This window comes from Carcharhinus amblyrhynchos, chromosome 29 (assembly GCF_965287045.1).
Source record: "Carcharhinus amblyrhynchos chromosome 29, sCarAmb.v2.hapA, whole genome shotgun sequence".
Lineage (NCBI taxonomy): Eukaryota > Metazoa > Chordata > Chondrichthyes > Carcharhiniformes > Carcharhinidae > Carcharhinus > Carcharhinus amblyrhynchos.
In genome coordinates, this window is record NC_137352.1 from 24,222,104 (window position 1) to 24,234,605 (window position 12,502).

The following is a 12,502-nucleotide window of genomic DNA, read 5'->3' on the forward strand; positions in this document are numbered from 1 at the left end:
GTTTCAGATTCCAGCATTTGCAGTATTCTTCGTTTAGTCTTGCAAGATACTTCCCTACTTGGCTATAGCTGTGGTACAATCCTTATAAAGACATAACTTTCACAAACAGACCCAAAATCTCACCATCCAAGGGGAGGGAATAGAGCCAATGTTTCGAGTCAACATGAGCAGTAACTGGCAATAAGCCAATTCTCCCTAGTTTGACGAGTCCTTTTGCTGAAGTGCTGACTCTGACTCCATCTGACACAGCAAAGCCAATGTTTCTCACAAACAGGAGATGACACGCTGAAATGTGGGCCACGATTCCCCCAAAAGTGCTGAATTGATGGGAAAACTATTCTAGATCCTGACTGTTTCATCAGTTGAGCTTCTCACCCTAATCTCCGCACTGTGTGCACTGCAGAGGTCCAAATAATGAATATCATTAAAAACCCGGGGGGGGGCAGCCTATTTGCGCCAGAGTCTGACAGTTCTGGAACTCTGCGCGTGTGCAGTGGCCCCGATCTGTCAGTCTCCCAGTTTGATGGCCAACCCAATCAGTGGCCTGACTGGGACCCCCACAGTGTTGCCCTTTCAGCCTACGCTACCCCCGCCCCCCCCACCCACCTCCATGGCCCGATCACAGCCCCCATAACAATTCCCGGGCCAGCCTTGACCTGCCCTCCGTCCCAGAGCTCCCCAACGTCCAGCCCCCCGTACCCAGCAGTGGTGATTCCACCCCCCACCTCACCCCAGCAAACCATCTCTGCTGAACCCCCCACCCCCCGGGGTCAGACACCCCTCCTTGGAGGCAGGCTTTCTCCCCCACTGGCAGGCCATCCCTTAAGCTCAGCCAGAATAGGTCCTGCTCCCTTGGCACTGGTTGATGCCCAATGTACAGTGACAAAGTGCTGCCTGGGCATGGGCACTTTGCCCCTTGGGCAGTGCAGGGTAGCACAGGCTGGCACTGCCAGGGTACCCATGCCCAGGAGGCACCACCCTCCACCGTCTGACCCCCTGGGATGCCTCAATTGCCCCCCCCCCTTCATTCTGGAGAGGTCTCCTGCTATTCCCCAAATATAGAGAGCTCTTGTATACCCCACCAGAATTAAGTACCCCTGGTGGGGTGGAAGATTCAATTGGGACCTGAAAATTCCTGATCATTAGATTTTAAATACATTTAAAATACATTTAAAAAAGATTTGAATGACTTATCTGCCTCCTGCCAGTTTCCAGTGTGGTCTGACTGGTGACTGTTCTGAGAGACGCGCATGCGTCCCAGTGCATTCCCAAATCCCAGAGCAAGGCCAGCAATGCGCATCTCCCAATGTGACCTGCCAGAAAAGCTGCGGATCGTAATGGAAGAATCACAGCCGTGGTTTCACAGCTCCCTCGTCTAAAATAGTCTCTCTGCATATAAAAGGCTCAACAGCAAATGCTGGTGGGCTGCACAACTACAAGACTTGGCAATGGAGCCAGGGTGCTCTATTGCCAACGATCCACACGTGGCCAAGTCCTGATAGCAGTCAATGGACAATGGCCAAACCCTGGCTGGTTTGCACAACACCCACCCCAATTCAGGCCCCAAAAACATCAACAGCACGACCAGTGCCCGACTGAATGTATTCAAGGCAAGAAATAAAACACGGCACCATTCTGGTTATATCACAGAATGTCACATCAGTTAAGAACTTCTCACTTCAATGACTGTTAACAAAACTATAGCACCTTGCACTTATCAGGGCCTTGCTAAAAGTACATCAGGCACTGGATTAGAAACGCAGCATGGGAATATGTGAAATACAATTCCGCTGGTCAGCCCCAGAAATATGAACGTGAAAACTCTTTGATTGTTAGGAAAACCCACTGGTTCTGCAATGTCCCTTCCAGAAACATGTCACATCTACACAACCTGACCTACAAGTGACACTTTTACTACAGCCTACAGCTGACTCTTAATGGCCGCACATGGCTGCTGCTTGTAGCTACACCCCAGGAAATATGCTGTCGAGCTAAGTCACACTTCTCTGTCTTGTGCAATCCTCACACATCCATAACCGCTCTGTGACCTCTACCATCCAAGTACGCTTAGGCCAGCCCCTCTTTCTAATGCCCTCCATTTTGCCCTCCCAAAAGAGATCCCTGTAGCTTTTCAGCTCTGACCAAATGGTGGAAATACTGACATTCTCTTTTCTGAATGTCACTGTTCAGGGTTTGTTTTTGCCATTGCAAATTCAAGGACCTTTTTATTTATTTTAGTCTGTATGAAATTTTTAGTTTACATCTTGGCATTCACATTTCAACAAAAAAAACCCACATGTATGGGCAAGTTACTCTTATCGGCATTTTCAATTTAACTGCAAAGCTGAGGCCTCAGGGCATGTCAATGACATCAGAAGGAGACTGATGTGTGAACTGTGCCTGAGCCAATTTAAGGACTTGCTAACCCGCCTTTCTGAGGCGCCATTTGTTAAGAGCTTGAATTGAAAGGCATACCTTGCCAAAAGCCAATCTGTGAGAAGCAATCAGACAAACATCCTTTACAAATTGAAAATGTGACCAAAATTTACAAAGAAAACTGTCTGGCAGTGCCAATTTAGTAAGAAGTCTCACAACACCAGGTTTAAGTCCAACCGATTTATTTGATGGTAAACCCGCAAGCTCACTGAGTTTACCATCAAATAAATCGGTTGGACTTAAACCTGGTGTTGTGAGACTTCTTACTGTGTTTACCCCAGTCCAACATCAGCATCTCCACATCAGTGCCAATTTAAACAGGTATCAACAAAACAGTATATTAATATACAACATTGGCTGCAGGCCGTCAGCATGCTACTGATATACCCAAAAACAAGTCTGTCCACAGACTCCAAGATGGCGCCGGAGGTGACAACTTCTTGTAAGCTGTATCCAGCATACCCTCCAATGCTATTTTGTTCTACGGTACTAAAACTACATTCTAACTCTTTTAAACTCCCTAACAATGATCTTCCTCTACATCCTTCCTATGACTACATTTCGTACTCTCTCCTTTCCTTCTCTACGCACGGTATGCTTTGTCTGTATAGGGTGCAAGAAATAATACTTTCCACTGTCTATTAATATATGTGACAACAATGAATCAAATCAAATCAAGACTCCTTTGCAATGTAGGTCTAGAATAAGACGCATTATTTTATGTTGAACCTTATCCTGTGTAGCTCTGTAATACAGTACATTCTCTGTTGTCTAGAGAATGCAAGCCTATGTCAACTGCTGCTGACAAATCATTAATTCGGTAAAAGAAACTGAAACCTGCTGGCCTTTCAATGCGGAGTAATTCTGAGAACTGCAGACTGGAACATTTCAAGTTGTAGGGCTCCATGCTCCGGGATGCTCTAAAACTTGGGGCAGGCACTGCATAAAAAAAGCTCAACGGGGGAAGTGTCTCCCATGAAAGTACGCAGAGTGGTTGGAACCCTTTTTTTTGCAAAACTATAACTCTACTTTTTGGCAAAAATATAAAAGAACATTTCAAAATGCCCTTCACAGAAAGTGCAATGAAATACAAATTTGCTACACAGTTCATGCAGCAGTTTAAGACGTTCCATCACAATTGTGACATGCAGTATTCGCTGTATACATTCGGTGTGAGTCAAGCAGCCTGAAGGATTCCATACAATTTCCAGATCCTTGCTCGATTGCTGCACGTTTGGTGGAAGGTTTTAGACAGCAACCTTTCCCCATTGCACCTCTGTGGCGGCAGTCCCAAGCTTGAGCGCGTCCCTCAGCACATAGTCCTGGACCTTGGATTGGGGCAGTCTGCAACACCTGATCGGGGACAATTCTTTGTACTGGAAGACCTGGACCCAGGGGCAGAAACTGGGTGAAAATCCTGCAGGATGCATGTTCGACACAGCTGGAACATTCCAGCCAGAATCCATAATGATATTAATGAGCCTAGAGAGGGACATCAGAGTGCCACGTAGGAGACTGCAAACTTGAACTGCCGTGTAACCTTGACAAATTTGATTAATGAGGTATATACCCGGGGTGGGGGGGAGCAAAGGGAGAAGTGGAGGGGGGGAAAGGGCAGGGGGGGAAAAGGGCAGGGGGGAAAAGGAGAGAGGGGAGAATGGGAAAGGGGAGGAGGGGGAAAATGGGAGAAGGGAGGAGGGGGAAAATGGGAGAAGGGAGGAGGGGGAAATGGGAGGAGGGAGAGAGTGGGAGGGGAGGAAAAGAGGGGGAGGGGAGGAGGAGAAGGGGGGAGGGGAGGAGGAGAAGGGGGGAGGGGAGAAGGGGAAGGAAAAAGGGGAGAAGGGGATTGGGCAAGGGAACAGGGAGGAGATCAGAGAGGAGAGGGGGAGAAGGGGAGAAGAAGGAGGAGAGTAAGAGTGAGAGTGAGAGGGGTTCCCTCCCCCAAGCGATTTCACCGGGGGTTCCACCTGTCAGTTTCACATACTCTGCTTTGTGCAGTCATCAACAGGGAAACGGCTAAAAGGGAGGACGAAAGGGGTTCATAATTTAATATGAAGAATGGAGAGAGAAAATTAACCGGAGGGCGGAGAGGGGGGAGGGTAGCACTCACCGATCTCCAACCGCTTGCAAAACGAGTCAGCAGCAGCTTTTCGAGGTCCCCATTCAAAACTTGCAGCAACTTTTCGGGCTTGTCATCAGTGTACCCAGGCTTATTGAAGAAACGCATTGAGAAACATTTTCACCCCTTGGTATTTCAATCCCTTTTCTGACTCACTCCGAATGGTCGGAACAATGCGAGTGATTGAGCGAAAGGAAAAGAGGCGGTTTCAGTCCAGTCTCAAACTGTCCCTTCTCCGCACAGATTCTGCTCCACGTTTTGTTCCCAAATCAGTGTAAACACAGCCGTGCTATCAAATGACCAACTTCCTCCGCACGCCCACTGGCTAAGTGAACGACTGCAAAAAATTGCATTGTAAACTGTGGTCTCATTTTAATTCGGGGTGGATGTTGAGTTAGTTATAATCTCGCCCAGAATGGATTTTTCAAAGGTGAAGGGGGCTTGTTCCTTGGATCAGCTGGTCACAAGCTGAAACCCTTTCTTTTTTCATTGAGACACCCCATAATATTCCCAGCAACTGAATTTTTTATTTGTGTTCTGCAAAAGTAGGTAGCCATGGACACGCTTGAGTGGGATTTTCCGGCCACGCTCACCCCAGTCTGGAAAATCCTTCCCGAGGTCAACTGATCTTTGCATAGTCCATATCCCGCCCGCCACAATTCCTGTGGCAGGCAGGATGGGAAAATTCTGCCCAAGGAATTTATATATATATATATGCACAAGATGTGTAGGTTAGATGGATTAGCCATGGCAGATATGTGAGGTTACGGGGATAGGGTAGAGGAAAGTGTATGGGTAAAATATTCTATCAGAGAGAGTCGCTGTAGGTTCAATGGACTGAGTGCTGTTACCATCTCTGAATCCCCCACTGGCAACAACCTTGGAATTACCTTTGACCAGAAACTCAACTGGACTCACTATATAAACACAGTGGCTACAACAGCAGGTCAAATACTGTGACAAGTAACTCACCACCTCACTCCCCACCTACAAGGCACAAGTTAGGAGCGTGATGGAATACCTCCCATTTGCCGGGATGGGTGCAGCTCCAACAACACCCAAGAAGCTTGACACCATCCAGGACAAAGCAGCCTGCTTGATTGGCACCACATCTACAAACATCCACTCCTTCCATCATTGCCACTCAGTGACAGCAGTGTGGACTATCCACAAGATGCATTGCAGCAATTCACCAAAGATCCTTCCAAACCCATGACAACTTCCATCTAGAAGGACAAGAGCAATAGATATATGGAAACACCATTACCTGCAGGTTCCCGTCCAAGCCACTCACCATCCTGATTTGGAAATAGTTTGCTATTTCTTTGCAATCACTGGGTAAACATCCTGGAATCACCTTCCGAAAGGCATTGTGGGTCAACCCACAGCACGTGGACTGCAGCATTTCAAGAAGGCAGCTCACCACTATCTTCTCAAGGGCAGCTAGGGGTGGGCAATAAAGGCTGGCCAACCAGTGACACCCATATTCCAAGAATGAATATTTGCCTTCCCAATTATTTGCTATACCTGCTTGCTGACTTTTTGTGATTCATCTACTAGATTTCCCTATACCGCAATATTTTGCAATCTCTCCATTTAAATATTATCCTGACATTTTGCCATATTATAGTCCTGCTGCCAATTTTCTATGCATTCACTTCACCTAGCCTGGATATTCCTTTGTATCCTCCTATGTCTCTTCATATCATCTTTAAATTTGACTACAGTACAATCTGTTCCTTCATTCATGTAGATTATAAATAATTAATACCCCATTAGTTATGGTTTGCCAACCTGAAAATGACCCACTTATCCAAATTCCCTGTTACCTGTTGTTCTCTATCCTCGCTGTTCTGTTACCCCCAACACCATGAGCTCTTACCGCCTATGGTGCACCTTATTTGAATACCTTTTGAAATTCCAAATATTACATCTACTGGCTTCCCTTTATCCATCCTGCTTACAACATCTTCAAATAAATCTAATAAATTCTCCTTTCATAAAGTAATGTTGACTCTGCTGGACTGCATTGTGATTTTCTAAATGTCCTGTTTTTATTACCTCCTAAATAATTGATTCCAGCATTTTCCCAATGACAAATGTTCTGTTAACTTGTTTGGTAATAGTTTGCTGCTTCCTGTCCCCCTCCAAATCTGAATGGTGAATTGACGCTGGACAGGAGATTTTCAGATGCTACAGACATTGCAGCAATCCTGCTCCTATTTCTTATGTTCTTAATTTTCCTGTAGGTCTACTGAAAATAGTGTCAGGTTCTGTCCTGTGAAGCATCAAGTACGCATCAAGCTATGGTAATTTTATCATTGCCAGTACAAGTGAGGTATTGTTTTACTGTATGCTTCTGCTCACATTAAGGAGCAAATTACAATCTATGTGTTAATCCCATCTAATGATGCAATGCTGCTTTGGAAGGGCTATATTCCACGTTGCAACACGCAACGTTGTTTTTTTTCTATTTTGCAGACAATCCATTCTGAGCCTGTAATTAGGGTCTTTGGTGTCTTGGCATTCCCCCTGCAACTCATGATTGATTTTCAAAGCAGAGTCTCAAATTATGAAAACTGGCTGAAACCACATCTGGAATCAGCATGCAGTGGGTGTGACTGTGACGTAGGGAAAAGCTGAATGCATTTTGTACCTGAAGGGAAAGGGTTAATGGATTTTGCACCTAGGATATGTTACAAACATAACCCTTCATCATCACTGATCTTCTCAAGCTTATACTGCTCCTGGCAGTAATATAAATTGTTTGTTCATGTTTCACATACTTTAACTCTTGTTTTGTAAAGCTGATAGTTAAATGTGACTATTATTTTGTAGACTTTGCAAATCTTACCCGTTTTAGTAGGACATCGTTACACAGATGGTAGTTTACGACACCGGCGTTTAACAGCTGCTGACGGCAGATCACGATACTGGCTTTTAACAGGAAAAATCCTGCTGGGACACCCACGATCACACAAGTAACTTCAAGGAAAGGATGCCGGTACTGTGGCAGAAGAGATTTCTTGTGTCCTGACGGCAGGACTGTAATTCCTGATTAACTCTGGGCCTGCATCACAACCCAGGAAGGAAGAACTGAAGGTCTGGCAGGAATTGGAGCTTTTGAATCGTGATTCCTGCTGGAGCTCATAATGTGTAAACGCCCATTTGTGTTTGTGTTCTAGGAGAAGTCTGGTAAGCCTTAATTGGAGCCAGTTTCTCCCCAAAGCTTTGGAATAAAAACCACTGTATTTTGACTCTCTAACAGTCTTCAAGGTATTATTTTACCTACAACAACTGTTCCAGAGCTATGAGTTAAAATTTCACCACGGTAGCTGGGCGAATTTACATTCAATTAATAGATAAGCCAAGAAAAAAATTGGTAGTTCCATTACTAATGATCACAAAAATAGTGCTTTGCCATTAAAAAACAATCTTTTTTTTATTCATTCACGGGACATGGACATTGCTGGCTGGACCAGCATTTATTGCTAATCCCTAGTTACCCTTGTTCAGAGGACAGTTGGGAGTCAACCACATTGCTGTGGCTCTACAGTGACATGTAGGCCAGATCAGCTAAGGACAGCAGATTTCCTTCCCTGAAGGACATTAGTGAGCCAGCTAGGTTTTTCTGACAATTGACAATGTTTAAAGTTTAATTATTTATTAGTCACAAGTGAGGCTTACATTAACATTACAACGAAGTTACTGTGAAATTCCCCTAGTCGCCACACTCTGGCATCTGTTCGGGTCAATTCACCTAACCCGCACCTCTTTCAGACAGTGGGAGAAAACCAGAGCACCCGGAGGAAACCCACGCAGACACGGTGAGAACATGCAAATTCCCCAGAGGCAGTGACCCAAGCCAGGAATCAAACTTGGCTCCCTGGCACTGTGAGGTAGCAGTGCTCACCACTGTGCCACCATGCCGCCCACATAACTCAAATCAATTCTGGCAGTGGTGGGATTCAAACCCACACCTCTGCAACAACCGGAGTGTTAACCCAGTGCCTTAGACTGTTCAGCTACGCTACCACATTCTTGGTTTCATGGTCATCAGTAGATCCTTAATTTCAGATATTTTTTATTGATCATCTGCTATTACCATCTGCTGTGGTAGGATTGAACTGGGTCCGAAGAACATTAGTTGAGTTTATGGATTAATAGTCTAATGAGAATACCATTAGGCCATCACCTCCCTTCCTGGCTCACTAATGTCCTCCATGGGAGGAAGACACTAGATGTTGCAAAGGCTCAGGGTCGGACAACATCCTGGCTGCAGTAATGAAGACTTCTGCTCTTGAACTATCTGTGCCATAGCTAAGCCTGGTCCAGCGCAGCGACAACACTAGTATTTACCTGATAATGTGGAACATTGTCCCAATATGTCCTGTCCTGTAAACCAAAAATGTACAATCACACGAGTCTATCTTCAATTAAAAGTAAAACAATTAGAGACGTACTTAACGGTGACTCAGGGAAAACCTGTTCACTGATGCTAAGTTTAAGTTTTGGCAGGTCCACTCAGCTCTTCTTGACAACCTTAATTCAAAATGGGCAAAAGAGCTGAATTTCAGAGGGAAGGTGAAACTGTCCGTCCTGGACATCAAGACAGAATTTGACCTCAACAAACTTGAGAAAAATTGAAGTGAGTGGGAAACGGGGAAAACTCTCCACTAGAGTTGAAGTCATACCGAGCGCAAAGGAAGATGGTTATGGTTGCTGGAGGTCAAGAAGGACATCACTGCAGAAGGTCCTCAGGGTAATGCCTGAGGAGCAACCATCTTCAGCTGCTTCATCATTGACCTTCCCTCCACCACAAGGTCAGAAGTGAGGATGTTTGTTGATGATTGTACAATGTTCGACACTATTCATCTCTCCTCAGATACTGAAGCAGTCCATGTCTGCATTCAGACCTCAGCTGAGAAGTGGAAAGTTAACATTCGCATCACACAAGTGCCAGGCAATGACCATTTCCAACATAGATTGCCCCTTCAAATCCAATGTGGATCTCTCTCCTACCCACTGCGCTAATTTCCTAGCACAGCGTGGTGGGAGAATCTCACATCCAGGCATGGATGGGGGGCTGCGATCGGGCCATGGGGAGAGGGAGGGGGTTGTGGGGGGCAGCACTGTGGGGACCCTGGGTTGGCCAGCGATTAAGCTGGCCAGCAAACAAGAGGCTGACAACATTCGGGGCCACTGCACATGTGCAGAAGCCTGCTGGCTTCAGCTTCCCTTAAATCTAATGATATTCAGACTGGTGGCCTTTGCAATACACAGAGTGTGAGAGATCCTAGTGTGAATTCCTACTGAAAAAACAGCATAAATTACTCCAGTTTTCATGCGATTTTTGGCACTTAGAACTTTTTTGGGAGAATTCCACCCAATTCTGTTACCTTTGCTGAATTCTCCACCATGAACATCCTGAGATGTTCCTATTGACCAGAACTAAACTGGATAAACAATATAATTACTATGGCTACAACGGCAGGTTTGAGGCTGGATATTCTGCAACAAATAACCTACCCCCTGTCTCCCCAAAACCATTTACAAGGCAAAAGTCAGACATGTGATGGAATGCCCTCCATTTGCCTGGATGAGCAATTCTAACAATACCCACATGCTCAGCACAATCCAGAACAAAGCTAGCTGCTTGATCAATGTCCATCCATCACCGTAAAATGTTCACTCTCTCTACCATTGGTGCACAGTGGCAGCAGAGTTACTAGCTTCAGGACACAGTGCAGTAACTAGCCAAGGCTCCATCAATACTAAGAGCCCGCCACATAGAAGAACAAGGGGTACAGTGGCATTGTAGAGATTCTATGATTCTCTGAAGAAGGAGAACAACCACCAACAGCTGGATTCCCTCCAATTCACTCGCCATTCTGACTTGAAGCCATACTGGAATCCTCTTATTGCTGTTGTGTTAAAATTCTGGAACTCCGTCTGTGAAAGCATTGCTAACGTACCTACACCACAAAGAATGCAACCGTTCAAGAAGAAAATCACCACCATCTGCTCAAGAGCAATAAGGATGGGTAATAAACACTGGCCTTGACAGCAGTGTTCATATTGAAGAGCAAGTAAAAAGAAAAAAACATTGTTACGAAAATAATCGTGAAAAATGGATATCAGGAAATTGTCAATTGGAAAAACAGAGGATCTTCAAAAGTGTCAAAGGCTCTGTCAGCAATCTTGATGCATCGGGAGCACCCTGGGTTTTGGTGGGAGCTGTCAAGAGACAGCTTGCAAACAGGAAAGTTTCAGGAGATCTGGGAGACACAAGTGGGACACCTAGGCCTGTTATCTGCTGCAGCAGACTGGAGACAGATAGATACATTAGTAGGGATGGGCAATAAACGCTGGCCATCCAGCAATGTCCATGTCCCACGAATGAATAAGTAAAAAGTGTGCAGTACAGAAGGAGACTGGAAAGTGAATGGATGGCATGGAAGTGCAGAATTGGATACATTGGAGGCAAACATGAGAACTGGAAGCATGAAGCAGATTTGAAGCACTGACGGACGGAGAAATGCTCTGAAGGGAAAAAGAGGAGAATTCAGTGGGCAGGTGAGACCTGGGAGCACTGAGAGAAAAGTGGGGTTTGGAGTTATAGGCCATCCATGATATGATCAGGTTCCAAAACTAGGCTCTGGTCCCATGCAGTGGCCTCGGTTTGAGGGACGCACAGGAAAGGAGCATGGGCTGAAGCTCAAAACTGCCCACAGTTCATGTCAAATTGATAGTCTCACTCACAGGGCATTTATTTGCTTGGGACAAGGTGAAATGTATCTTAGCGCAGCAAGAAGGTTGGGTTTAAACTGTCATTGCTACCATCAACACCGCAAACTACCGGCTTCAAGTGGAGACCATCTCCAAGAAGATTGTGCAAATCGACACAGACATCAAGTTTCTACAAAGATGCAAGAAAGCAGGCAAGATACCAAAAGGACTGCAGATCATTATCTTGTAAATTGAGTTTGTACGTGTGCGTGCCCTGTTTGTGAACACAAGTCTTCACTCACCAGATGAAGGAGCAGCGCTCTGAAAGCTTGTGCTGCCAAATTAACCTATTGAACTTTAATCTGATATTGTGAGACTTCTTCCTGTGCTTACTCCAGTCCAATGCCGGCATCTCTACATCATTTAAACTGTTCACCATGAATTTCCTCAAGGGTTCTCCAAATCACCTTGGTAGATCAGGAAATCCCCAGCACTTGTCTGCACTGAGTAATGAAAGATGTGCCCTGAATTTGCCATGACATAACTCAGAAGAATATTTAATTGCAAACACGATCCAATTCAGCAAAAGTGTAAAAAGTAATGGGAAATGCTATTTGCATTTTAGATACTAATAGTCAGCCACCGAAGCAGAGAAACCCAAAAGGCAGATGCAAAGGTTTACAAGGCAAGGCTCATTTGAATGCAAAAATATTCAAAATATAATATAAAAAGCAGTTAAGATTTGCAGTGCTCTTAAATACTTAACATCAACTTAGCATATCAGAATACCATGTACATTCAAATAAAAACAAGTATGTCCAGTTAGTGTACCTAAACATCCACTTGTGCAATGTACCGCCTCATTTCAGTGCAAAGTAGGTCCATTGCAAAAGATACGCTTCAACATTAGTGCAAACAAGTGCTGCAAACCCAGTTCAAACTTTAAGGTAAAAATATGCTCTTTCTACGTCAAGTTTTACACAAAGTGCTGTATTTGAACATATAACTAGAGATTAGCATCTCCAGTCTCACAAAATCTCTGAGGTTATCAAATAATTTTAAAAACATTTTTTGGTATAAAAACATTGTTTTCATTCAGAGGTTTTAACAGTAGCATCTAATACCACCACCCACATGATTCTTGGAAGTGGTAATTCAGCAATCTTCATTGATATGTAAATACAGGTGGTTTGGCTTACATAACCTGAGCCATTTCTA

At 44.8% G+C, this 12,502-nt stretch overlaps 1 protein-coding gene across 6 annotated transcripts in view; it reads right to left on the reverse strand.

Annotated features, from left to right (window-relative positions):
- LOC145359851 (uncharacterized) overlaps positions 1-7,732 on the reverse strand; it is a 69,261-nt gene extending 61,529 nt beyond the window's left edge. Inside the window, exon 1 of one of the 6 annotated variants that reach the window (XM_080214650.1) lies at positions 7,410-7,732. The gene's annotated coding sequence lies outside the window, so the exon portion shown is untranslated. Of the gene's footprint in view, positions 1-4,546; positions 4,903-5,822; positions 6,038-7,409 lie in introns of those variants that run through there. The other 5 variants (XM_080214652.1, XM_080214651.1, XM_080214653.1 and 2 more) reach the window with 5 other exon arrangements.
- Between the last annotated feature and the right edge of the window lie 4,770 nt (positions 7,733-12,502).